The sequence below is a fragment of the Panthera pardus genome, unplaced genomic scaffold, assembly GCF_024362965.1.
Source record: "Panthera pardus isolate Hobbes unplaced genomic scaffold, ASM2436296v1 HiC_scaffold_27, whole genome shotgun sequence".
NCBI classification, from domain to species: Eukaryota; Metazoa; Chordata; class Mammalia; order Carnivora; family Felidae; genus Panthera; species Panthera pardus.
The window spans coordinates 65,843,721-65,871,683 of NW_026526843.1; the positions used below are offsets into that span (position 1 = coordinate 65,843,721).

General features: G+C 40.2%; 2 long non-coding RNA genes across 2 annotated transcripts; both read left to right on the forward strand.

Moving 5' to 3' along the window:
• Positions 1-6,695: 6,695 nt before the first annotated feature.
• On the forward strand, positions 6,696-25,856 carry LOC128773816 (uncharacterized). Its single transcript, XR_008418222.1, has 5 exons — positions 6,696-6,849; positions 16,701-16,841; positions 17,679-17,866; positions 18,298-18,401; positions 21,905-25,856. It is a non-coding gene; the product is annotated as an uncharacterized LOC128773816 (long non-coding RNA).
• On the forward strand, positions 9,556-14,565 carry LOC128773817 (uncharacterized). Its single transcript, XR_008418223.1, has 2 exons — positions 9,556-13,608; positions 13,857-14,565. It is a non-coding gene; the product is annotated as an uncharacterized LOC128773817 (long non-coding RNA).
• Positions 25,857-27,963: the final 2,107 nt, after the last annotated feature.

Sequence of the window (27,963 nt, forward strand, 5' to 3'; positions counted from 1 at the left end):
GATCCACTTCAGGAGGAGCCCTGTGGCAGCGGGAGGGAGTCAGATCCGCTGCCGGAGGTTTGGCTCCGCAGAAGCACAGAGTTGGGTGTTTGCGCGGAGCGAGCAAGTTCTCTGGCAGGAACTGGTTCCCTTTGGGATTTTGGCTGGGGGATGGGCGGGGGAGATGGCGCTGGCGCCTTTGTTCCCCGTCAAGCTGAGCTCTGCCGTCCGGGGGCTCAGCAGCTCTCCCTCCCTTTGTCCTCCAGCCTTCCCGCTTTCCGAGCAGAGCTGTTAACTTATGACCTCCCAGACGCTAAGTCGCGCTTGCTGTCGGAACACAGTCTGTCCGGCCCCTCCGCTTTTGCCAGCCAGACTTGGGGGCTCTGCTTGGCCGGCGAGCCGCCCCTCCGCCCCGGCTCCCTCCTGCCAGTCCGTGGAGCGCGCACCGCCTCGCCGCCCTTCCTACCCTCTTCCGTGGGCTTCTAGTCTGCGCTTGACTCCGGAGACTCCCTTCTGCTAATCCTCTGGCGGTTTTCTGGGTTCTTTAGGCAGGTGTAGGTGGAATCTAAGTGATCGGCAGGACGCGCTGTGAGCCCCGCGTCCTCCTACGCCGCCATCTTCCCTAAAACTCCACAATTATTTTTGTATATTGATCTTTTATCCTGCTACCTTGATAAACTGAACTGATTTAGAGTACCAATAGTTTTTTACTGGATTCCTTAGGATTCGATAGACAAGATTATGTCATCTGCAAGTGGAGATAGTTTGAATTCTTCCTTTCCAATCGGGGTGTCCTTTATTCCATTTTCTTGCCTAGTTGCCCTGACTAGAACTTTCAGTACAATGTTATAGAAGTGGTGAGAACCAACATCCTTGTCTTATTCCTGATCTTAGGGGGAAAACTTTCAGTCTTTAAGACCATTAAGTATGGTGTTAGCTATGGTTATTTTATACACATTCTTTATCAGGTGAAGAAGTTCTTTTCAATTCCTACTTTGTTGAATGTTCTTATCATCAAGGGGTGTTGAATTTTGTCAAAAGCTTTTTCTGCATCTCTTGAGTTTGTCTTGACTTTTTGCATTTGCTAGAACCACCAGTTGAACAGAAGTTGTGAAAGTGGGCATTATTGTCTTGTTCCTGACCTTAAGGGATGTAGTCTCACCATTAAGTATGATGTTAGCTGTGAGTTCTTGGTAGATGCCCTTTATCTGATTGAGAAAGTTCCCTCCTATAGGAATAGTTTTGCTAAGCAAATAGGAAAGTTTGATAAGCACTTTTTATCATAAAAGTTCATTGGATCTTGTCAATGTCTTCGTGGCTATTGAGATGATCATGTAGTTTTGTCTTTTATTCCATTAACGTGGTGTATTATGTTGATTTTTATGTTCATCTAACCCTACATTCGTCAGATAAATATTACTTGATCAAGGTGTCTAATCCTTTCTTTATGCTGCTGGATTTGGTATGCTAGTATTTTCTTGAGTATTTTTGTATCTTTAAATGTCGATATGTGGGGCGCCTGGGTGGCTCAGTCGGTTAAGCGGCCGACTTCGGCTCAGGTCATGATCTCGCGGTCCATGAGTTCGAGCCCCGCTTCGGGCTCTGTGCTGACAGCTCAGAGCCTGGAGCCTGCTTCGGATTCTGTGTCTCCCTCTCTCTGACCCTCCCCCGTTCATGCTCTGTCTCTCTCTGTCTCAAAAATAAATAAACGTTAAAAAAAAATTTTTAAAAAAATGTTGATATGTAGCATTTTGATGATGATGATGATGATGATAATGATATCTCTGGTTGTCATTTCAATGTAATATTGATATCAAAGAATGATTTTTGAGGACTTTCCACATCTTCTACTTTTTGGAATAGTTTGTAAAGAATTGATACTATTTCTCTTTTAAATGTTTGGAAATTTTCACTAGTTAAGCCATCTCAGCCTGGGATTTTTTTGTGGGAATTCTGTAAAATACTAATTTAGTTTGTTGTAGCTCTATTCAGGTTTTCTATTTCTTTTTGAGGCAGCATTGGCAGTTGTGTCTTCTGGGAATTTGTTTAATTCATCTAGATTACCTAATTTATTGGCATACAGTTGTTCATAGTATTCCTTTTAGTTCTGTAAGGTCAGTAATGATGCATTCTCTTTCACTCCTGGTTTTAGAAATTTGAGTCTTTTCTTTTTTCTTGGCCAGTTCAGCCATGTTTTTTCTTTCAACTTTCTTGCTCTTTGAAAAAGCCACTTTTGGCTTTGTCAGTTTTCTCTAGTGTTTTTTTTTTTTAACTCTTTATTTCACTTATTTTCACTCCAATCTTTATTCTTTCCTTCTGCTTGCTTTATGCTTAGTTTGCTCTTTGTTCAGTTTCTTAAGGTTATCGATTTGAGATCCCTTCTGTTTTTATAATATGGGTATTCACAGCTATTTATTTCCCTCTGAACACTACCTTAGCTGCATCCCATAAATTTTGTATGTTGTTTTCTTTTTCTCAAGGTGTTTACTAATTTTCCTTGTGATTACTTCTTTAAGCTTCTTTAAAGTATGTTGTGCTTTCTTTTTCTCAAGGTTTTATTAATTTCCTTGTGATTACTTCTTTAAGGCACTGGTTATTCAGGAGTGCAGTATTTAACTTCCACACTTTTGTGAATTCCCCAAATTTCCTTCTGTTATTGATTTGTAATTTCATTCCATTATGATTGGAGAATATACTTTGTATAATTTCAATCATTTTACATTTATTGAAGCTTGTTTTATGACCTAGCAAATGGTCTCTCTTGGAAAATGTTTCATGAGCGCTTGAGAAGAATGTTTATTCTGCTGCTATTGGTTGGTGCATTCTCTAGATGTCAATTAGGTCAATTTGACTGATAGTATTGTTCCAGTTTTCTGATTGCTGATTTTCTGTCTACTTGTAGTATCCCTTATTGAGAATAGGATATTGAAGTGTCCAACTATTATTGTTGGATTATTCATTTATCTATTCAATTTTGTCTGTTTTTTCCCCAGCACTTTGGGGATCTTTTGTTAGGTGCATATGTGTTTTTAGTTGTTACAGTTTCTTGATGAATCATCCCTTTTATCATTATAAAATGCTTTAACCTTTTAAATATTTCTCCAAGGTGTCACATTTACCTCCATCACACTACTACTCTAAAGCAGGTCTACATCATCTCTTGACCAAGTGATTTTCTAAAATGAAAAGTTGACCACATCATTCTCTTGCTTAAAATATTTCTCCTCAATAATTATTAGATAAACTCTGTTAGGTCCAAGAGAGGAAGTAATCTTCCCAAGATCAAATTAATATCAAATTAATATAGTGACAGAGCTAAGACTACATCCCAGGCTTCCAAACTCCCAGTTGAATACTCCCTTTACTGTATGTACCACTGAGCTGGGTACTTTGGATTGGCTCATTCAATCTTCATTTAATTATCCTTCTCATTTGAGAAGTTGGAAAGTCAAAAACTCCACTTTCTATACTCACTTGCAGCCATAGTTCTGTATGTAAAATAGGGTCTATCAATCAGAATCAACTCCTCAAGATTTGGAAGACAAATGTGGCATCTTCCAGTTACATTTTGCCCATTCCTGCTGGCAAGCAAATTGTGCAGACTTGCTGCACAAATAACATTTCGATGTTCATTCACCAGCACTGTTTGCCAATAATCAGTTATGGTGGTGACAGCAGATGGTTTTTCATTTTGGCTTTGGTATATTCTGGAGTTCATAGATGCAGTCATAGCCTCATAGATAATAGCAACTCTGGTGAGTCTGTTTTTTATTTTTGTTTTTGTTTGTTTTGAGAGGTACTGTGTAAATTCTGCCCTAGGTGGGGCCACCAGAACCATGATCCATTCTCCCAATTCTAATGGGGACCCCATTACCCTGGGCCTCAGGGTTCACACTATCTTAGACCGGAGCCTATAGACCCAGTGGCAACACTGTAATCCCTCTTCTGGGAGTACTTAAACCTTCAAGCCCACATTCTGGATTTCCTAAACACTGTCCTAAGGGCCTGTAGTCTGAGAATCTCTGATCCGAGCCCCTGGCTTTCCCAAGACCCCTAAGTCCAGTTCTGGGACTCTGGATCTCAGATTCAAGCACAGAGACACACTGAAGATGGCTTACACCAACTTGAAGCCCCCATCTAGAGAACCCATCAGACCAGGACCCCTACCTTTAATGTTGCATATGCATAGACTCAGTCCAGGGCCCCTCAAGCCAGAAGGGGATGTATTGAATTGGGAGGGGACTTCAAGCCCTCAAGAATGGCACCTTCAAGCCCCAGCCAGAGGACAGGTCTCCACCAGAAGGCCTCATATTATTCCTCAATGTCCAGCTGCCAGAAATGCATATTCTGTGGGGAGGGGATGGGCCCAGGGGCAAAGTGGCCACCTCACCCCTTTTCCCCCTCAGGAATCCTAAGTCTTAGTCATGTTCTCTGTTAGGTCATTTTTTGAAAGGTGGTGGCTTCAGGGGAGACAGGGGCCTGGGGTGGGGCCTGGGGAATGTGCTTGCAAGACTGAGATAGCAGTAGCAGTGGTGAGAGAACTCTGGTTGGTCAGTTCCATATTTTTCTAGGAGTTATTCCTTGGACTCCGCCTAGAACCTGTTCCTCTTTTCCTTCCAAATAGTTTGTAAACATGTGATTTTCTATATTAAATTCCTTCCTACATCTAAAATAAAGATGGGTTTTCTGCTCCTTGAAATGAATCCTGATTGATACAAACATCTCCCAAATTTATAATTATGACCTCCTTAAAAACATACACATCCTCTTAAGTGACACACTTTTGCTTTATAACCAGTAAGATTATGGGAATATTGCCCATACACAAGAGTGGGTGGATGGATTCTAGGCCCTAGTATAACTTATATTTGCCCCCTGCCTGGATTTTGTTGCAACCGATCATTCTCCAAGTAATTTATCAGGAGTCAATAAACAAATCAATCCTGTTACTTGGTCTCTTAGCCATCTTGTTCACATATTCAAACTAATTAACTTTTAGCAATGAAATTAAGGCCTTTATTAACATAAGTTTGTTACTGTACCATCTTGCCAGTCTCTGCTATCCTGTTCCCTCATTCCTCAAAATCACAAAGAACAGACGAGTTCTTGTGCCATCATGGAAAAATTATTCGACTCTGAGAAGACAAGGGTACTCATTTCCTCAGTTGTTTTACATACTTGTAATGACAGCTTTTGCAAAGTTAAGTCCAGTTCTATGTCAGATTTAGCTGATGTACAATTTGACAAGGCAAAGCTGTATTCGAGGGTTTAATAGAATATTCTTTTTGACTACCACTCCTCCCTGCACCCCAACCTCAATTCAGGGTATTCACAGGTTTCAGGAAACCCCCCCATGTGAGTCAAGATTCTTCAGAGAAGCAGAACCAACTGATATCTCTATCTATATCTGAATATATATGACCATACCAATATGATATATATATCTCCAACATGGTTATAATTATATATCTATAATTATAATTATGTATCTATATCTATCTGTGAAGTCCAAAATCTGGGAATAGATGGTGTTGCAGTTCAAGTCTACAGGCTATCTGTCGGCAGAATTCTCTCTTGCTTAGAAAAGGTTAGTCTTTTGTTCTAATTCAGCGCTTCAACTGAAGGATGAGGCCACCCCCAGTATGGGAGGCAATCTACTTTACTCAAAGTCCACGGATTTAAATGTTAATCTCATCCAAAAACACCATCACAGAAACATCCAGAATAATATTTGACCACGTATCTGGGCACCATGGCCCAGCCAAGTTGGCCCATAAAATTAACCATCACATCCTCTAAGAAAGGGTATAAGGTGAGGGAAAAGAGGGAAATAGAATGTTAGCCTAAAATGGGTAGATACAGTAGAGTTCTCCAAATTTCTCCTTTACTGCTCCCAAGAACCTGCGTATGAACAGGGAAGCTCAGACAAATAGGTAGGCCCAGGAATCTAAGTATTTTATAGGGTTCAAAATTGACAACTTGTGCCTCCTTTTTGAATTTCTCTTCAGATGGGACCATTGTAGATTAGAGAAGTTTTGTCAAAAGGAAGAGAAGTGGAAAGAGCAAGTAACTCCATCTGTAAGAATTATTAAGTGCTGACCTCAATTTTAACAATACTTAAAAAAATGAGGGCTGTCCATTTATTTAAAAAGATAAAGACAATTAGAAACATGGAAAAATAGTTAAAAGACACATTGTTACATGTATAAAAATAAGAATGGTGATGTTAAAACATTACATATTTAAACAAAAATTTAAAGAACACAAAGATACACTAATAGGGATGAGGTTTCTTTTTGGAGTAATGAAAAATTCTAAAATGGTGGTGACGGTTGTACAACTCTGTGAATACACTAAAATCCATTGCATTGTACACTTTAAGTTGGTGCATTGTATGACACGAAATTACATCTCAATAAAACTGCTATAGCAACAAAAAAGAACACAAAGAGCAACTAGGAGATTTGGAAGTGAAACAGTGTAACTAAGAATAGGAGAGGGATTGACGAAAGAAGGATGGGCTGAAGAAGGGATGGTGGTGGAAGCCGGTGGGAACAAGGGGAAGATAGGTGAAGAAAGCGAATGGGATAGGGCCCTAGGGAAAACGTGAAAGCCAGAAGGCAGTAGTGGGTGGGGGTGGGGAGAAGAGGGCGTACTTAGCGCATGCGCCAGAAGTACACTGCGGCGATCCCGGAGAGGCAGTTCTTAACTGGCATCAGCGCTGCGGCCGGAGGCTCGGCTGGTTATCAGTTCCACCTTGGCTTGTGCAACCACCCTGGATCCGCGAACTCTGTGCAGCTGCTCCGTCCACCATATCTTGCGGCGGCGAGCGCTAAGAATTCATGCTAAGACACTCGATTCAGCCAAGAGGTAAAATAACGTCGTAGAAGAAAACGGAGGAGGGAGGAGGGAATTCGGGCCGGGGAGACCCTTGATTTGTGTATTCTCGCGGTTCACGAGAGGAATAAGTGGGGGACAGCATGGGCCTCAGGCCTACAAAAGGATATTGAACATTTACTTTCCATTGGGAAAGGATACAGACTCCTTTCTTCTAATCAGGGTTGAGGCACAGGAGCGTTTTTATTTCCCATGACGTTCTCTGTTTAAATATTTTGGGAGTTCCTCTTACGTAGCCGAAGGTGTGTTTAAAGGGTGGGCCTTAGGACTAGGCTCATCCAATTATGAGAGGTTTGTTTGTTTGTTTTGGCCTTTGTTAAGGGTGGTGGGTCTTATTAAGGAATCTGAGGGCACGCCATCTCCTCCCTGGGGGCCGGTTCAGAGTCCATCTAGATTTGCTCTCTGCCGTCACCTGCAATGCCGTCTTTCCCATATTCCACTTCCCTAGTTTATCACACCTACCTCCATTAGGAAACGCTGGTAGTGGCCCTCCTTGAGCACTGGGGCACCAGTATGGCGAGAAACACATCCAGATAGCATCAGGCATGTATATATAAGAAACCAAGGAGGAAGGAGGGCAGGGAATAGGGGAGGATGGTCTTGGTGCGCATGTGTATTTGGGAGGTTGGGGGAGGCGCGGGATCGCGCACACATATTTGAGAAGACCTGATGTGAGGGGGAAAGGGTCCCAGCTGGGGAGAGTGGGAGGTAAGCACGCGCAAGCTTGGGTGGGGGGGAGCATCGAATGCGTATTTAAGAGAGCGGAATTCCCAGTACACAGTTGGCAGCCGCGGTTGCAAGGGAAAGTGAAGGCGCGCATGCGTATTTGAGACGACATTGTGACGGTTGGCTTTAGGAGGGGAGAGGGGCGCATGCGTATTTCAGACGGAATGACGGGGAGGGGAGGCGCGCACTGTAGGTGTGGTTACGATTGCAAAATGGCGAGGGGGGAGGTAAGTTGTCTTTGCTAGGCCATTTTGGGCTGGGGGGCCCTGCAGAGAAGTACAGCTACCTTTCTGGTTGGGTGAAAGGATCTGCCGAGTTGGAGTTGCCCTAGGCTGTGGCCAGATTTACCAGAAATTAACCTAGAATCTTAGCCCTTCAGTGGTCCATTGATAAATGTGGGTTTGAAAATGCCGAGGCGATGATGACTCTGAAAGGTTTCGGCAGCTGGTGTGTGTAAGAAATGCGTAAAACGGGAGCCTTGGGGACAGGCCACATTCTGGCAATACACAGTTGGAGGGCTTTCTCTCAGACTTTGGGCCGCTGTACTTGGCACTCGACACATTCTCTCATCCCTTCAGATTTGCAGAACACGGTGATTGCAGTATTTTGAGAGTCTACTGTTACGTTGGTCAGAAGCCCTTGCTTTTCTCACTTGCAGAACATAGGGCTGAGGATTTGGCTGTTTCCAAGTGCTTGTTACACTTTAAACCCAGGATTTGGGCGAATGGAAATGGTGGTGTGAAGGTGACCTAGGTTCATACTGTTTCCTCGAAATTATTTTTTTCTGCAAAATTTTAGCCTAGGGGGAAGACTTTTTTAGGTAGCCCTACTGTCGTGGATCTCAAGAGGGCTGTCAACGAGGATCTATTGTAAATCACTAAAACTAACAGTTTAGCATTTAAATATGTAGCAGAAAGGGCACAGGATTCAAAATTGAAGAGACAGGTCTTTTCCAGTAATCCTAGTTGTGATCTCCTAGTGGTCCTTTTCCTTCTCTGGGCCTATTTCTCTATTTATAATAATAATTGTATTCAAACGTCTGTAGCACTTAAAACTATGTGTCAGGTACTGATCTACCTGCTTTCACACTTGCCTCAACTCATTTAGTACTTTCGACAATCTTATGAAATAGCAGTACCGTTATTCAGATTTTACAAATGAGAAATGTGGGGGACACAGATTAAGTAATTTGCCCAAGGCTTTACATCCATTTGAATGGCTGAAACTGGATTTTTGTCCAGGTTGTATGGGTCCATAATGTTGTGTTCTTAACTATTATGCTTTAATTCCCTAAAATGAGGGGGCAAATTTAAGGGACCCTTCTTTTATGATTTCAAAAAATTTTTTGTAACTTACCTGTGCTGTTTAAGAAAGGAGACCTGTTTGCTCTTGGCTACTTTTTACTCGGTGCATCCTACAGGGTTACATATGTAGAAGACAAAAAGTAAAAATTGTTGATTTGCCGCCTACCGGGGCGGCCATCCTTATCTACCCTTGTCTTCTATGCTTTTTGTTCTGCAGAGGGTTTAAAATGGCCGACTGCGGCAGGCTGGACACACCCATCTTGTTTTGCCTGATTGGAGATCTGGTCAAATGCTTTGGGAAAGCAGTCTTTTGCTGCGGTAGAGATTTTTTTCTTACCCGTTATTAATATTATGGTGTGTTAATACAAATGTCCAATAGTAAAGTCAGGTTATTGCCTTTTTTCCCCCTTATAATAGAAGACTGAAAATACATGCGTTTCTTTTATTATTGGTTAGGATAGATTCACTGAAGTGGAATTACTGTATCAATGCGTTTTTAACATTCAATATGTACTGATAAAGTTCATTCCGAAAAGGTCGTACCAAATTTTACTCATACAAGTATTAAGTGGTGTTTGTTTTTTAAAAAGATGTTATGGATAAAAACAAGTATTATTTTAATTTTGCATTTCTTTGGTTATTAGTGAGTTTGGACTCCTTCCTCCATATATTTCTTAGCAGTTTAATTTTCTTTCATGTGATGTTAGTTCATGTCTTACACTGATTCATCTGTTGGAGTTTTTAGTTTAGTGTTATTATTATCTGTTTGAAAGTGTTTTTCAAATAAAGGCTATTACTCAGATTTCTGCATTGTTATATACTCCAGGTTATTGTTTACCTTTTAATTTTTGTTTTCAAATGTTTGGTTCGTAGAGATTTGAAAGCAAGTAGTAACTTTGTCTATCTTCTATTTTGTGATTTTTTTTCCATTAAGTTTGAATAGTTCCCTCAATCTAGAAATTTGGTAAATATTCATTGTAGCTTTGTCTGAGGATAACCATCAGGTATAGGGAAGAAGGATCTGTAATTTTACCACCCAGAGATAACCAGTGTTTATAAATGTGTTCACATCTTTTCATTCCCTGCATTTTTCTACAGTTGATCATGTATTTGTACTGTTTTATGTTCTGTTTTGTGTTTAACATTATAGCATGCATTTTTCCATGCTAAACATTGTTTGCAGTTGTCATGTAATGGTTTCATGATATATTGTTGTATGGAAATATTTTAGGATTTTCAGTAAAGTATTACAATGAATGTCTTTTCATTTTCATTTAGTTTTTATTGTTTATCTATTTTGAGTTATTTCTTTATAGAGTTCCAGAATTAGAATGGTTCATCAAAAAGTTTGAACATTATAGAGATTTGCTACAGTAATATTCCAAAAAAATATGTCATTTTTTTGTGCCCAGGTATTTAGAATATTTTTTTTGCTAACTTTATATGTAAAAGAACGGTATCTTTGTTTTATGATCCATTTCTCTGATTATTGGTGAGGCTGAATTCTCAAATGTTAATTATTAACTCTTCCCTTTGTGAACTATTCAATTTGGGTATGAATGTTAAATATTTGTAAGAGCTGTGTATTATGTGTTCTGTATAAGGATCTATTATCCTTGTCATTTATTGCAAAGGATACATGTGATTTGTTGCACATATACTCCTAGCATATGTTGCCTTTGAGTCTTAAAAAATGTTTGTGATTCCAAAGACAACTGCTTTGTGGAATACCTGTCAGATTCTTGGTAGCCATTTTGAGATAATGTTTCTTTGTCCTTTAAATAGATAGCTATTTCTTTTTATCTAGAGGAGAGCAGTCTTGAATGCTGCATAGCATTATTGCACCCTGGCTATGGATGTGGGAAGAAGACATGGCAACATTTTGTCCCTAATAAGAAACCAACTTATACAACACACAAAACAGTAGTACCCTCGCCCCCATCCATTCTGGGACTGATCTTATTTTGAATATTCACTAGTGATGTGGGAGACGGTATGGACATAGTGCAATGTCCACATATAGAGAGAACACTAAGCACTTTGAGGGTGTAAAATGCTGGTAGGAACAAACTGTAACACCTGAGAAGGCATTGTGAGTGTGGGCTGACCGTGGTAGAATAGAACAGTGTAGGCAAGAGCAATATAATGACTTCAGGGGAGAATAATGTGTTAAGCGTATAAAATAGTGGCCTCAGAGACATTGAATCCCAAGATAGGGATCCCAGTGTAAATGGCAACAGTTTATTGATGTCATCAGCTCAATTTGCTGGTGCAGACACAAAAGAGCCATTAAAAACATAGGCCCTATTAAGAACAGTATGGGTTGCAGAAAAATTCCATCCTGTCTTTGTATAAAACCATCTGAGCCAAGTGACTAGTAATCTCTTCACAAGAAGTCTGTTACTGTAACTCAGTTTTGAAAAGTGGTTGGGAAGAATATATTACCTCATTTCATTTTTCTTATTTATTATGAGGTAGGTAATTTAGAGAATCTTTAATTATATTAAGTAAATCTTTCTAAATTATTATTCCCAATACATGAGCTATATACTACCTCATATATGTATTTAAAAACATTCTAATTTTTATATTTTCAGTTAATGGGGGGGGATTATAGGATTTAGAAGTGCCAAGTCATTTGTTACATATTGCTTTTTGCTATCCAGTTACACTGGGTTAATCTAGTTAGTCATAAGCTCCCATTTTTCAGCATTTTGTTAGTTGCAGATGTTAAACCAGGCTTAGGTATGGGGGTGGGGAGGTTGACAGATGTATAATAAGCAAAACAAAACAAGAACAGAGCCTGCATTGTAGAGGAGGTGGTGAAGTTCCTTTCTAGAGGTCTATGCCTATCTTAAGCATAAGAATCCTATCATGCCAATATCTAGTTCCTGAACCCATCTCTGATTGGGAGTTAGGGAGAGCCTGGATATTTGAAATAGCCTAAAAGCATTTAACCTTTGATTTCCACAATTTGTTCCTCCCCTCTGTTGATGTTACAGCCAGCAGCAGCCTGGAGCAGCGCCCCTGGAAAGAAATTTTACATCGGCCATTATAATACAACCTGATAAGTGTTACAGCACTTACCAGGTTGTATTGTAATTGTCTGTGTATATGCCTGTCTCCTTTCCTATGTTATCAGTTAGACTGTGAGCTCCTTGAGGGCAGGGACAGAGTCTTCTCCAGAGCCCAGCCTGGCACATTAGTAGGCTTCAGTAAATGTTTATTGGATGAATAAATGAATGACTCATCAACAAACATTTATCGTGTGCCTGCTAAGGTGATCTCCACAGGCTCTGGACTGTCAACTGTTTATTCAAAATGCATGTGGTCAGAAACTTGGTGTTTCTTTCTGATTATGTATCTATCGTAAGAGTTTTTCTGAGATAATGCTATTTTTTTTGTGTGTTTGGATTTCAGTCCTTGGTATTTACAGATGTTGCTACTGTTGTTGCTGCTGACAGCCTCTTCCTTGGTGGGACCTGGGTGATAGCTGCCAGATCATGAGCCTCATCCTCACTGCCCAGTGTTTGCTCAATGGTTCCTGTTTGTAGAATCATCCCCTTTTCACCCCTCCTCAGATCATCCTTCAAATGGTGTTCCTAGGTAGGGCTCCACATTCTAGATATAGGTAGAGAAATACAGCCCATGAACTGCCTGGTTTTGCAAATAAAGTTCTATTGGATCACGTGTTATTTGTTGATATTTGGTCTGTGGCCCTTTTGGCCTGCAAAGGCAGTGTTGAGTAGCTCCATCAAAGATCCAGTGGCCCATAAAGCCTACCCTTTACAGAAAATGATTGCCTACCTTACTTTGGATCATTACCTAACAGTGATGGTTTAATTTCCCTCTCCATTCACCAAAGATACTTCTGGTATCTCAGAAACTCATTTATTTACCTCATTCGTTACTGCTTATAACAAGTCTTTTTCCTGTTTTACAGATGGGCCAGCTAGAACGCATCAAACTAGATGCTTATAAGGCCTCCACCAGAGTCCTACAGTCAGTCAGTTATACCATGTACTTCAACAGCAAGTTTTGAGCTTCATCTCTAGAAATTCCTTTTGTTATATCCTAACCTGAAGAATGTGGCCATATCATACCTTGGTGCCTTATGCCTTGACCCCCTCCTTCCTACACAGCTCTTTGCAATGAGAATATGGAAAATAACAAATTAATGTGAGATAAGGCAGACAGGTAGGCTGAGGCAAATGTTTACAGGGTCTGAATGCTAATGCACAAAGAAATGGGGTTTCTGAAATATTCACTTGCTTAGACTTAATACAGTTAAGGAGCCTGGACTTCCAAGAGCTTAGGACCTTCCCCTTTACCATCCCTAACCTCCCACACTGTTGTCTTGGTTACCTGCCTGTGGATATATTGTGATTCATTTCAGGTCATTTAAAAGTTGAGAGCTCCCAAGTCCAATTCAAGAAAGCTAGATCTAAAAAAAATAAAATGGAAAGAATATAGGATAGTTTCATTTCAGGAGTGAAATGGAGAGAAAGGCCTTACTTACAGCATTATTTTTCAAGCTGCTTGCTGGATTTTTCCCAGCATTCTGTTATGAAAAATTTTAAATATACATATAGAAAAGCTAAAGAGTTGTACATTGAAAGCCCATCTATCTACCAACTAGATGTTACAACTAACATCTTGCCATATTTGCTTTATTGCATATTCATCCATCTTTGTCAGATAGGTTTTATTTTTTTTTATTTTTTATTTTTTAATTTTTTTTTTAACGTTTATTTTTGAGACAGAGAGAGACAGAGCATGAATGGGGGAGGGTCAGAGAGAGGGAGACACAGAATCTGAAACAGGCTCCAGGCTCTGAGCTGTCAGCACCGAGCCCGGCGCGGGGCTCGAACTCACAGACAACGAGATCATGACCTGAGCCGAAGTCGGCCGCTTAACCGACTGAGCCAGCCAGGCGCCCCTGTCAGATAGGTTTTTAAAATGTTTGTGTTGTCATCCATTTTGATCTCATCTGTATCTGACCCGCATGGTACTGAAAAAATAGTTTCTTTGGATTCTTCTCTGTATTTCCCAAGTTGGGGAATACTACTGCAGCCTAAATATGTGGGCTGATCTGCCTGGCAGTGAGATTCCAGGGAGAGAAGCCATTTGCTTTCTGAAAGAAAATGGTTGCTGCTCACTGTTTAGTGAAAATGGTAGGAGAAGGAAGGATGGAAGTCCAGGTTCCAGTGTCAGTGAATCTTCTAATTGTATATTGTTCTACACTCCATTCACTTCACTGCCTTGCAGGGGTCGGGGGTAGGGGAGCAGGTGGTTTTCTGAGCAGCTTCTACTTGGTTCTTACCTTTTAGACTTGATGAAAGAAAAACAACGAAGTCACATCAAAATGCCACTGAGGTGATTTAGCATTAGCACAATTCCTTGCAATTTTAGCAGATGGATTTTTAATTTGGAGTGCTGTCAAATAATATTCTTGTGGACCTTTTCTATTAGCAACAGCTGCAGAGTCCATTTAGGAATCACCATGAACTGAAATCTTAATTTATCCTCATTATGAACATGATAATGGTAAATGTTTCCAGTTTGTGTCTGTCTCCCTTCATTTAAGCTCAAGAGCAGAGACTGTATCTTACTCATCTTTGTAATTCTCTTAGTAATAAATGTTTGTATTCATAAGAAACTGTGTTATTGCATTTAATACCCATCACATGGGCAAATATTAAAAAATGTTACACTAGTGTTAGTGGGGTTACCCAGTTTCAGTATAATTCTTTGTAGGGGCAGTTTGGCAGTATATATTAGTGGGAAGAAGAAATATTGTCTGACTTTTGACCATGCAATTTCATTTCTAGGGCTATACCCCAAAATATTCTAAAAGAAATATTCTAAGGCTATTCTAAAAGATGTAGGTATGGGAATGTTCACAATGTTCATAGCAATAAAAAATGGAAAAATTGCCTGTTGATGAATAATTTGGGTAAATAAATTTTGATGTATTCATGCAATATTATAATATGGCATTAAAATAAAAACCTTAAATAAAAATAGTCTTACAGATGAATATTTTACTTGGAAAGGTGTATCAAGTGTATTAATTGAAAAAAAGGCTAGAGAGCAATAATACAGTTCTCATCTAATGTTTGTAAAATAAAAATTAATGTTTGTGTACAATAAGTAGTTGGAAGAACATACTCAGTGTTAAACTTGCTGGGATTCTATGATTTTTACTTTCTATCTTTAATACATTCCTGGAATTTTTTTCTCACAGTGTACATTTATGACTTTCAAAGTTAGACGAACACTGAAGCTATTTCCATTTTGAAATTTGTTGACCTAAACAGAAGCGGAATAAATTGGGTGGTAAGGGGGCCGGAAACTGGAGCAATTTCGTTTGGAAAAGAGCTAGATGGAGTGGGGGAAGGGAGTGGTGGAAAGAAAATCTCTGTCTTCAGAGAAAGTCCATAACTGCCAGCTACTCTATTCTTGACTCCTTAGTGAAGGCATTTCATGCATCAGGGTTTACATTTACCATTTATTTCCCAATTCTGCCCTTTACACATTTCTTTCCCGTTCTTGTCCCTCTGGTCTGTATGTAACAAGCTAAAAATAATTACTAGTGGCAGCAGCTGCTTGTAGGTGTCCAGATCTTACTCTAGTAGTATCTGCATTGATTTATCCAATAAAGAGATGGCTCAAACTCATCAAGACTCCTGCTCCCCTCCCCCAGTGCTTGGCCAGCATGAAATCTTCCCCATTTATGGTGGGAGAGCTTTCTGCCTGGCTCTCATGATTATTAGTAGATTATAAGACATTTTTGCTGGTGGGTAATGACACAGTTAAAAATGAGCCCTGAGAAACTGCCCCTTGGGTTTTTCTGGGGTTTGAGGGTTGTCTGCATCTCACTGGGTGACAGGAAACCTAGTTGCGTTAGCTTGTGCTACCAGCATCTGATGCTATTAATAACCTGGGGTGGGTTGTTTTTCATGCTAAGCAGCTAGGGACTGGGAAACTTAGAGGCAATAGGCTGCTTCCTTAGAGAGAAAGGACACTTGGGGATCTTAACTTATCCTGTGTGGGTCTTAGGTCTCAGAGCTCCATTCTTCCTAGTGGTTGAGTCTTGGAGATAGGGGAGTAGGCATTGGCCTACCTAGCTCCCTCCCTTTAATCATTTTGGTAACCCAGGCAGCTGATAAGGGGATAGATATGTTCAATTCCTTTTCATGTACAGGTAAGGTGAGTCCTGGTGGAAGTTGGGATTGTAAATGATATCCCAGAGCCCAGGGTTTTGTTACCTTTTCTCATTAGTGTGAACCAAATGCCATCCAATAACTAGCTAGATGGAGGTTTCATTCACTTTTAGGGAGCTCTTTTAGCCAGGAATACAGAATGGAGGGTCATATCTGCCAGACATAGAAGGACCCCTAAGAAATCAAGTTTACTCCCATTCAAAGGTAAGGATATTGAGGTCTAAAGAGGGTAAAGGCTTGGAGGCAGCTAGGAAGATTAAGCATCACACTTCATATCTGAGTTCTAACACTTGGATACATCTATTTGCTTGGTGCCTGTAAATGCAAGTTATCTCATTTAAAATGGATGCAAGAATTCTTATTAAATAATAATTGTAGATATTGGAACAGTCTTCCAGATAGAGAATATAATTGACGCTAATAGTTATGCTTACCAAGAGCAAAATCTGAGATCTATGGTGTGGGCTGGATGACTTGACTGAGGTGGTAAAAGTAAATTAAAGCTATATCTCAAAACTTGGCTATCCTGTGTTACATTTGTTTCTTCTTCCTTCCCTCTATCCTACAGGTGACACCAAATGTGATCAGAAGCCATGCCCCTGGTGAAGAGGTGTACTGAACCCGGCCTGGCCCAGTGAGGTTACTAGAGAATTGGGAAAGGCTTAAATAAGTATCCTGCACATGGTTATCAAATCATTGCAAAGTCTTGGTAAGTGGTTAGCGGCTTTAGTAGGCTAGCCCAGTTACTGGGAAGGGACAGGGAAGGTAGTCTTAATAGATATTAGGCAATTACTTGGTATTTTCCCCATCATGGTATGAATAAAAAGCATCTTAAAATATTCGGACTACATAGAAAGCAATGAGCCTAACCTTTCATTTTTTGTTTCTTTTTAAAATTTTTTTGAGAGAGAACATGAGCATGAGTTGGGGAGGGGCAGAGAGAGAGAGGGAGAGAGAATCCCAAGCAAGCTCAAAGTCCAGTGTGGGGCTCGAACTCACGAACCCTGAGATCATGACCTGAACCAAAATCAAGAGATGCTTCACTGACTGAGCCACCCAGGTGCCCCCAACCTTTCATTTTTTCATCCTCTCATTTTGTGTATCTTGCCCAAGATTATAGCTAGTTAGTGTAGGAAATGGATTTGAATTTAAGCCAGTACTGTGTCTTTTTACCCAGTGCTTCCTCTAGGTTCCATCTAAGTGTAAGGAGGCCATATGAGAGAGAAATGTCTTTATTTCTCACTGAAATTTTTTCTTAAGTTTATTTATTTATTTTGAGAGAGACAGAGACATCGCAAGTCGGGGAGAGGCAGAAAGAGGGGGAGAGAGAAGATCCCAAGCAGCCTGTATTCTACCAGCACAGAGCCCGACACAGAGCTCAAACTCAAAACTGTAGGATCGTGACCTGAGCCAAAATCAAGAGTCGGACGTTTAACTGACTGAGCTACCTTGGGCGCCCCTCACATTGAAAGATTTTTATAATAGCCTCTGATACTGTTCTTTCCCAATGAAGGAAATTTTCATGGTGTAAATTTTTTTTATGCAGAAAATCATCTGGAATGCTTGTTAAAAATGCAGATTTCTGGGCAGCCAGAAACCTTGCACTAGTCAAGAGCAACACTAAGACCCACCTGTCATTTATATTGAGGCTTCCTGCCCGGTGGGTTCATCAGCAAGCCAGAATGAATCACCATTGCTGTGTGTGGATCCTTGTGAGGCAGCTGGGAAGTCTTGGTAAGCTGCCAGTGGTTTGGGTGGGGCTCCCCCATTGGTAGTAGAGAAGAGATGGTTGTGATGGACACTTCCCCCGCTTCCTTAAACAGACAGTTACTAAGTGCTTACTAGTTGCCAGAGACTATTCTAGATATTAACAAAGTTCTGCCATCATGGAACTTTCATTCTTATGAGAGTAGACAGAGGAACAAAGAACCAGGGAAAGCATAAAGTATCATACATGTTACATCAGAAGTTTTCCATTATGGTATGAAAATTGTGTTAAAAATGGGTGGGTTAGGCTAAGCAACACCTTGTGTATTTTCCCCACTTCCCATTCTTCCTTTTAATACCTGCCCCTGTCTTTCAGTGCAGTGGAGGCTGACCAAGCTGAGTATGAGAGGGTTATAGGTGATGAAAGCAATCTTTTTCCTTTTTGTTACCCTCACTAGGCTAAATTGTGAAGGATGTCTTTTGAAAAGTGTTCTAGAGAGTCTACTGATTTTCCCACATGAGTGAACGTGTAGCAGAAGAGAGGATCCTCTCAGTGATTAAGGTAAATAGGGGAGGAAAGGATGACTTTGCCCTAACTCCTATCAGGGAGGCTCTTAGAAATGTCATTTCTGGGTGCCAATACTTTTACTTTCTTTTTAAATTTTATTTATTTATTTATTTATTTATTTATTTATTTATTTATTTATTTACATTCAAGTTAGTTAACATACAGGGCAATTACGGTTTCAGGAGTAGAACCCAGTGATTCATCTCTTGCATATGACACCCAATGCTCATCCTGAAAAATGCCCTTCTTAATGTCCATCACCCATGTATAACCCACACCCCCCCAACCACATCAAGCCTCAGTTTGTTCTCTGTATTTAAGAGTCTCTTATGGTTTGTCTCCCTCTCTGTTTTTATCTTATTTTTCCTTCTCTTCCCCTATGTTCATCTGTTCAGTTTCTGAAATTCCACATATGAGTAAAATTATATGATACGTCATTCTCTGACTTGTCTTGCTTAGCATAATACCCTCCACTTCTATCCATGTTTTTGCAAATGGCAAGATTTCATTCTTTTTCATCACCGAGTGATACTCCATTTTACATATGTGTGTGTGTGTGTGTATATATATATATATATATATATATATATATATATATATATCTCACATGCCTTTAAAGCCTGTAGTTTATTCTGTAATACATTTTTCTTGAAACAATTGGGGTAAATTATCTTGTTTACCCAGTCTGTAATCACCCCTGCAGAGGATCAGAAGAACTAAAATGGTTGCCAAGTAAACTAGGCAGCATAAGCTACAGACACAAATAATGGCAGTAGGACACTAATTATACTCCTCTTAAGGGGAGAGTGTCTTTTTAACCAGACTTGTTGAGAGTTTTTATCAGACAGTGGAGCTACATACATCTTGTCAAAAGTCAGCTCATAGCAGAGGTTCCATATTTCAGCGGCAGCCAAGTTAGTAATTTCAGAGATAGCAGTGTCTTCTGGATTTCACTTAAACCAATTGGACTAGTGTTCATTTTGGACTCCTAAGGGATCAGCCCCCTGATGGGCTCCAGGGAGCATTTAAATGGTCCATAGTTAAAAGAAGAGAGGCACAAAATCAGGTTCTTTGCTGACACTGGTCTAGTCTGGGGCCAATAAAGCCCCTGTGTTTTGGACACCACTTTGAGTCTGATACACCACTGAAAAGTGCTCTTCTGGCATCACCCTTGAACTCATTACCTCAGATGTCCGGATCAGTGGGTCCAAATCTTGGTAGACTGCTTTCACTCACTTTGTCTGAACCTCAGAATCTGCAGTCATGGCACAGACAAGCCAACCCACATGGAATACCTACAACGCAGAAAGACTTTTGCCCTCAGTGGAGCACAGGCACCAGGTCCTCTCCTTTCATTCATTTTCCTCCTCCTTCTGAACACAGAGCTAGACACCCAGTAAATAACCCCTTCACACGTGCAGCACAGCAGTTAACAAAGGCTTCAGTAAGAAAGTGCCTTTGTCAGAATTGGCCTGCTGACCCCAGTGTTGGAGGAGATTATTGACACGACGTGACCACTGGTTGACCCTTGAGCTTGACCCAGGCAAATGGAGGCTCCTCACTCTTTCCCTGTCCTTGGAGTGTACAGTTTCTGCACTAGGAACTGTTTCAAGGATGGAGCCTTGAAAAGGTAAGGTGTGGTATAGACCGTCTGGATGGCACATGTGACTGAACCACGTTAAGGCCTCTATACCTACAAACCTTTAAGACTCTGGCAGAGGGGTGCAGACATCTGCTAGTCTCTGGCTGCCCGAGACAAGCCTCATAAGTTCCCTTGCTTATTAAAACCACTGCCTACCAATCTGGAGTGGTCTACCTCTTTCAGCAGTTTCTTTTGCCCCATGTGTATATGGACCATCTGGGAACCAACACTCAGACACTAGGGGAGGTCAGGTCTTTCTGCTGCATCACTGGTAGGAGGGGCTGAGAACGGGCAGGAGTGACTGCCATACAGCAGACTCAGGCTGCGGGCCAGCCTGGTGGGACCAGCTGGCCTAGGAGAGCCAGTCACACGGCTTGACCTGTGGCTGCCACCATGATCAGGGTCATCCTGAGAGGTAGCTTTTGCCCTCATGGACAGGGAAAGACCAGAAGGTCACAACCCATCTCATCAGAGAAGAGGGAGGCAGGGAATGAAAACACAACACTGCTGGTAAGCAGATCTCTGCCACAAACCTTTGCAGAGCACACGCCTTTCTGAAGAGCCTGAGCCTGTACAAGCCAAGACATAAACAAGTACAGAACGTCCCCTTCATCATTTCACCTATAGGTGGGGTAGGTAGTCTAAGGAGTTCACACAGGAATCAGGGCAAAAAGTTGATGGGGGAGGAGCGGTAAATAAGGTTCCAGAAAGGTAAAATAGGACTAGAAGAATTCACCGTGACTGGCCAGTTCTCTGTCACCTTATACCATGATCACAATTCAAATTTAATCACTTATTTTAAAATTGACTTTAAACTATTAAATCTTTTCTACAACGGAAACAAAAAGGTCCATAGTTAAAGTAGGAGGCATCTATAATATGGCCATTCCTGGGAGATCTCTACAGAGGCCATCCCTACTTTAAGCTAGTAATGCCTCCATCGAGAGTTAATAACCAGAATGCCAGTATCTGCCATTTTTCACAAAAGTAATCTGCCATTTTTCATAAAAGTAATAAAGGTCACCTTTTCCCATGAGGATGGTTTTGAGATGGTGCCTTCATAGCATAATGTTCCTCTGGAATATTTGGATAATTCTCTTGACAGAATTCGATAATTAGCCTGCATGAGGAACCTGAATGATAGGAAAATTGTCTTTTCACTAAGGAGAAGCCTGGGATAGTACAAAGGGATTTCCCACATTCCGTGTATATTACAGCTTACATTAAAATGACATTGGTCTTTGGGTGTCTGGATGGCTCAGTCGATAAGCATCCAACTCTTGATTTCGACTCAGGTCATGATCTCACAGTTCGTGGGATCGAGCCCCACATTGGGCTCTGGGCTGACAGTGTGGAGCCTGCTTGGGATTATCTCTCTCCCTCTGTCTCTCTGCCCCTCTCCCACTTGTACTTAACTACCTACCTACCTAACATTGGTCTTGTATAAGGATAGGAATGTTAGTATGCTGTCCAAAAAAAAAAAGGTCTTCCTGTCTCTTTCTTTATATGGGCCAAAATGGGTTGTATAAATCTGGCTTTTGCTCTCTGAATCCCAGTTTTTTCCCTGGGATTTCCCTATCCTCATTATCCATTCTTTACTTTTGTGACAGCTGGGTCTGTTGCGTTTTTTTTTTTTTCTTTTGTCTTTCTGTTTAGGCTAGTCATCACTCCCATAGTAACACCCATGCACAATTTTTGAAAATTTTCTTTCTGAGGTCATGTAATATCAATAACAATGATTATTCAGTTAGTTATCAGTGTCTTTTATGTTCTAGGCAAGTGCTTTACACATATTTGTTGTCTCATTTTAACTTAATAGTAATTCTGGGATGTATGATTTGTTCCTACTTTACAGATAATAAAACTGAGGATCAGAGAGGTGATGGCCACTAGCATGCCACCAGGAGCCAGTGGTGGAGCTGTATTGTGTCATACTCTAAAGATCTTGACTACCTTACTCGAAGTGGTAGAATATGACAAGCATATTCTTAGTTTTTGGGACCTCCTGCCTCCTTATGGGGTCCTTGTCACTGTCTTCTTCCAGGACATAGGGGCATATGTGAAGGGTTTGTTATCAAATATTTATTTATTTTTGGGAGAACGCAAGTGGGGGAGGGACAAGAGGGAGACAGAGGATCCGTAGTGGGCCCTGCACTGATAGGCTGACAGCAGCAAGCCCAGTGTGGGGCTCGAACTCACGAACTATGAGATCATGACCTGAGCCAAAGTCAGATGCTCAACCGACTGAGCCACCCAGGTGTCCTGTGAAGAGTTTGTTTTCAAAGGGAGATTCAGATGTGCAAGAGGGATGGTGTGAGGGATGTGTGGATCCCTTTAGTTTCTAAAGATGACCACTTTAGATGAACTAGCATCACAGCTATTCACCGTGTGCTTATCTTTGTCTTTTTACTTTTTATTATAACCCCCACCTTCCTGCATAATGTTTATGTTGGATTATTTCCATGAGGTTATACTTTCTTCTACACCAAACAAAAAGGAATTGCAAGAGTCAGAGTCACAACTGAAAATCCATTGCTTGCAGAATTAACTCAGGCACAGGCTCATCAGGGGCTGGAGCAGCTTGCTGTGCATGTCAGGATGTCCCAGCTGGAATTCAGCATAAACAGTGCATTCTGTTAGCAGACAATACTGATAAAATTACTCTATTTGTATCAAGTGGAAAATAGTAGGGATACCTATCAATTAATACTTATGTAAATTTTATTGCTGGTGAGGTGTCCAGATAGTTGGCATAGGCTAAGGTTTGGCAAGGTGTGGCCCACTTGCTGGCTGCCTGTTTTTGTAAATATAATTTTGTTGGAACAAAGAATCATGCTGATTCTCTATTGTCTGTGGTTGCCTTTTGTGCTACAGTAGAGTTGAGTATTTGCGACGGACTGTATGGTCCACAGCCTGAAGCATTATCATCTGGCCCTTCACTGAAAATTTGCCAATTCCTGGGGCACCTGAGTGGCTCATTCGTTAAGTGTCTGACTTCAGCTGAGGTCATGATCTCACAGTAAGTGAGTTAAAGTCCTACATCAGGTGAAGCTTATGCCCCACTTTGGGTGAGCCCCACTTCTCTCTCTCCCTCTCTCTCCCTACCTGAGGAGACATGTCTAGAAAAGTTTTGATAAGGCTGATGTGAAAGAAATTACTGCCTGTGGTTTCCTCTAGGATTTTTATGGTTTCAGGTCTCACATTTAGGTCTTTAATCCATTTCAAGTTTATTTTTGTGTATGATGTAAGAAAGTGGTCCTGTATCATTCTTTTACATGTAGCTGTCCAGTTTTCCCAGCACCATTTATTGAAGACACTAGCTTTTTCCCATGGTATATTTTTGCCTTTTTTCTCATAGATTAATTTACTGTATAATCGTGGATTTATTTCTAGCTTCTCTATACTATTCCCTTGGTCTATGTGTCTATTTTTGTGCCAGTACTATACTGTTTTGATTACTACAGCTTTGTAGTAGTATCTTGAAATCTGGGATTGTGATACCTCCAGCTTTGTTCTTTCTCAAGATTGCTTTGACTATTTGGGTCCTTTGGGGTTCCATGCAGATTTTAGTATTATTTGTTCTGGCTCTGTGAAAAATGCCATTGCTGCTTTGATAGGGATCACATTGAATCTGTAGATTTCTTTGGATAGCATGGACATTTGAACTATTCTTCACCACATGAGCATGGAACATGCTTCCATTTGCTTGTGTCACCTTCAATATTTTTTATCAGTGTTTTATAGTTTTTAAAGTACAGGTCTTTCACCTCCTTGGTTATGTTTAATCCTATTTTATTATTTTGCGTAGCATTGTAAAGGGATTGTTTTTAATTTCTCTTACTGCTATTTCATTATTAGTGTATAGAAACAGAACCAATTTCTGTGTATTAATTTTGTACCCTGCAACTTTACTGAATTCATTTATTCTGATAGTTTTTTGGTGAAAACTTTAGGATTTTCTATGTAAGGTATCATGTCATCTGCAAATAGCCAAAGTTTAAATTCTTCCTTACCAATTTGGATTCCTTTTATTTCTTTTTCTTTTCTTTTTAATTTTTTAAATGTTTATTCATTTTTGAGAGAGAGAGCATAAGCAGAGGAAGGGCAGAGAGAGAGGGAGACACAGAATCCAAAGCAGGCTCCAGGCTGCAGGCTCCAAGCTATCAGCACAGAGCCTGACACAGGGCTCAAACCCATGAACTACAGGATCATGACCTGAGCCGAAGTTGGGCACTTAACTGACTGAGCCACCCAGGAACCCCATATTTCTTTTTATCTGATTGCTGTTGTTGTGTTGAATACAAGTGGTGACAGTGGACATCCTTGTCTTGTTCCTGTTCTTAGAGGAAAAGCTCCCAGTTTTTCACCATTGAATATGATGCTAGCTGTGGGTTTTTCGTATGTGACCTTATTTATGTTGAGATATATTCTCTTTAAAAATTTTTCTAATGTTTTTACTTATTTTTGAGACAGAGAGAGACAGAGCATGAGCAGGGGAGGGGCAGAGAGAGAGGGAGACACAGAATCTGAAGTAGGCTCCGGGCTCTGAGCTGGCAACACAGAGCCCGATGCGGGGCTTGAACCTCACGGACTGTAAGGTCATGACCTGAGCTGAAGTCGGACGCTTACCCGACTGAGCCACCCAGGCGCCCCTAGATATATTCTCTTTAAACCCACTTTGTTGAGAGTTTTTATCATGAACAGATGTTAAATTTTGTTAAGTGCTTTTTCTGCATTTATTGAGATGCTGTTATAATTTTTATCCTTTGTTTAGTTAATGTGTATTACGTCGATTGATTTGTGAATATTGAACCATCCTTGTATCCCTGGAATACATCCCACTTGATCATGATTAATGTTCCTTTAATCTTTTATTGAATGCGGTTTGCTGTTGCCCTATAGTTCTCTTTTTTTGTAGCATCTTTGTCTGGGTTTGGTACGATAGGTTTTTCTTTGCATGACTTGGAATATTTATGTCATTTTTTCTTATCCTTACTTTATCCGTTCTAGTGTTTATGTTCTTCACCAGCATATGTATTCTCTGCTACTTAGGCCCATAAGTGAGTCTAATATAGAGGTTACCTTAGATGGAAACACTGTCCTTAGTCAAGGTAGGAGGCAGTGGTTTTGGGAATTTGCTGTGTCAAAACCTAAATTTCTCATTCAGGATAGGAGGAATTAATCCTTCCATTGCTATGTAAAAATGAGATCTGGACAAAGGAACAGCCATCTCAGTCAAGTAAGTGATTATTTTGACATGGAAGTAAATATTTTTCTTTGACCTTTTGTTGTATGTGTTCTATTTAATAGCTTTCTTAATAATGAACCTACCTTGCATTTCTAGAAGAAAACTTTTTACTTTTTAATGATTTTGAATTAGGTTTCCTAAATTTGCTATTTTTAATGTTATTTTCTGTTTTATTTTTTACTATTTTGTTTCTGTTTAAAAGTGAGTTTTTGGTTAGGGTGGCAGTCTTTGTCAGGTGTTGAAGTTAGGGTCATTAATGAAATCTTGTTTCCTGATCTTTTAAATTTAGCAGATCTCAAACATGTTCCATGACATTAAATATGGTTTAGATATGGTTTAGGGGCACCTGGGTAGTTCAGTCGGTTAAGTGTCCTACTTCAGCTTAGGTCATGATCTCACGATTCATGAGTTCAGGCCCTGCGTCGGGCTCTGTGCTGACAGTTCAGAGCCTGGAGCCTGCTTTGGATTCTGTGTTTCCCTCTCTCTCTGCCCCTCCCCAGCTCATGCTCTGTCTCGTGTCTCTGTCTCTGTCTCTCTCTCTCAAAAATAAACAGAAAAAAAATTTTAAATATGCTTTAATGACATCTCTTTTAAAGCGCATAATATGCCATTAATGTAAAATTTTAATTTAATTTAATTTAATAATATGCATTAATGTAAAATTTTAATTCTTATCCAATATTTGGGCTCTTGTTCAATTACTGCTTTTTTTAATATGAAATTTATTATCAAATTGGTTTCCATACAACACCCAGTGCTCATCCCAAAAGGTGCCCTCCTCAATACCCATCACCCACCCTCCCCTCCCTCCCACCCCCCATCAACCCTCAGTTTGTTCTCAGTTTTTAAGAGTCTCTTATGCTTTGGCTCTCTCCCTCTCTAACCTCTTTTTTTTTTCCTTCCCCTCCCCCATGGACTTCTGTTAAGTTTCTCAGGATCCACATAAGAGTGAAACCATATGGTATCTGTCTTTCTCTAATTACTGCTCTTTTAATATTGTATAAATAATACTGATGTGAACATCTCTTTAGATAAATCTTTGCACATATTCATGTTTGTTTCCTAAGATTGAATTAAATGTACCATCCCCCTAGTAGTGCATGAAAATGTCCAGTTTTTCATATCCTCACCAGTACATGACATTACAGTTTCTAAAAAATCTGTCAATTACAAAGGTAAAAAGTGGTGTTCCTTGATGTTTTAGTTTTTATGTCTTTGATTCCTAATGAGAAAGAACAGTTAAAAATCTTCCTTGAGACTTCTTTTTGAGTTTCTTCACACATATTTTGAAGCTACCATATGTTGTAGATATTTTCTCCAATTTGGTGTGGAAATTGTTTTGTTTTATTTTATTTTATTTTTATTCAGGCGTAATTAAACATACAGTGTTACTAGTTTCAGGTGTACAGTAGAATGATTTAGCAGTTCTGTACATTACTCTGTGCTCATTATGATAAGTGTTCTCTTAATCTCCTTTACCCATTTCACCTGTATCCCCTCACACATCTCCCCTTTGGCAACCACCAGTTCTCTATATTTTTAAGAGTGTTTAGTGTTGTTTTGTTGGTCCACTCTTACTAGCTGGCTGGAAGTCCTAGCCATCATCCAAGCAATCATCCGAGAGAAAGAAATAAAAAGCATCCAAATTGGTAGAGAAGTTAAACTGTCACAATTTGCAGATGCCACGATACTATGACATAGAAAAAAAAAACCTAAAGTTTTCACCAAAAAACTGTTAGAATAATTTCTCCCATTACATATTGGCTTGTGTGTTCACTTTATCTTTTTCAACCCACCTCATATTGTTAGCTTGTTCATCAGTTCTTCTTCGGCCTTCACTTTCATCGTAGGTTTTGCTTGCTTGTGGCCCTCATGGCCTCACCTCTGCATTGTGTTGGCTTGCTGTGTATCCTCTGAGTTTCAGTTCTCTTTGCTACTGTGATTACATTTAATAGCCCAGTTCTAATACTGAGAACACAAATTACTAGGCCCGACTTACCTCCGTTTAGTTCGATATTTATATGCCAAGAGCAGTAGTTTATGGGTCTTCCTGTCATGTTCTCCAATTAGTATGATTATTACACTTGGTCTCTGTTTTTTTTTACTTTGCTTCATTCCTTCCAGCTTCTAATGCATCCATTAAACAACTGGCCTCTCCATCTTCTATTTCAGGGGTTGCAATTGCAAATGTTTGCAGGCTCCAGATGGGGTATCTGTATAGCACCATCCCGATTTTTATTTTCTTCCTTTTTCTTCTTCTTCAAATGCTGCTTGGGGGATTTTGTGGGGAGCTCTTCTCTTGTTTATCTACTTTTGATGGAGACAGTGGAAAAGAGATTACTCTTAAAAAACAAGAGAGCAGATTAGATGGTAAAGAGCAGCTGATGCTTCCAAGAGTATTAGTAAAGAGTGTTTGGGATTGTGGTTCCCTGGAACATGCACCTTTGATACAAAGGAGAAGGCTAATACTCTGGCTCTTGATTGTTGCCCAGTAGGAAAATAGCCCAATATTGACAGGATTTTCAGCTCTACAAGGAGCCTGATTTTGAGCTGTTAACTTACTTTTTTAATGTTTATTTATTTTGGGGAGAGAGAGAGAGAGAGAGGCAGAGCACAAGCAGGGGAGGGGCAGAGAGAGAGGGAGACACAGAATCTGAAGCGGGCTC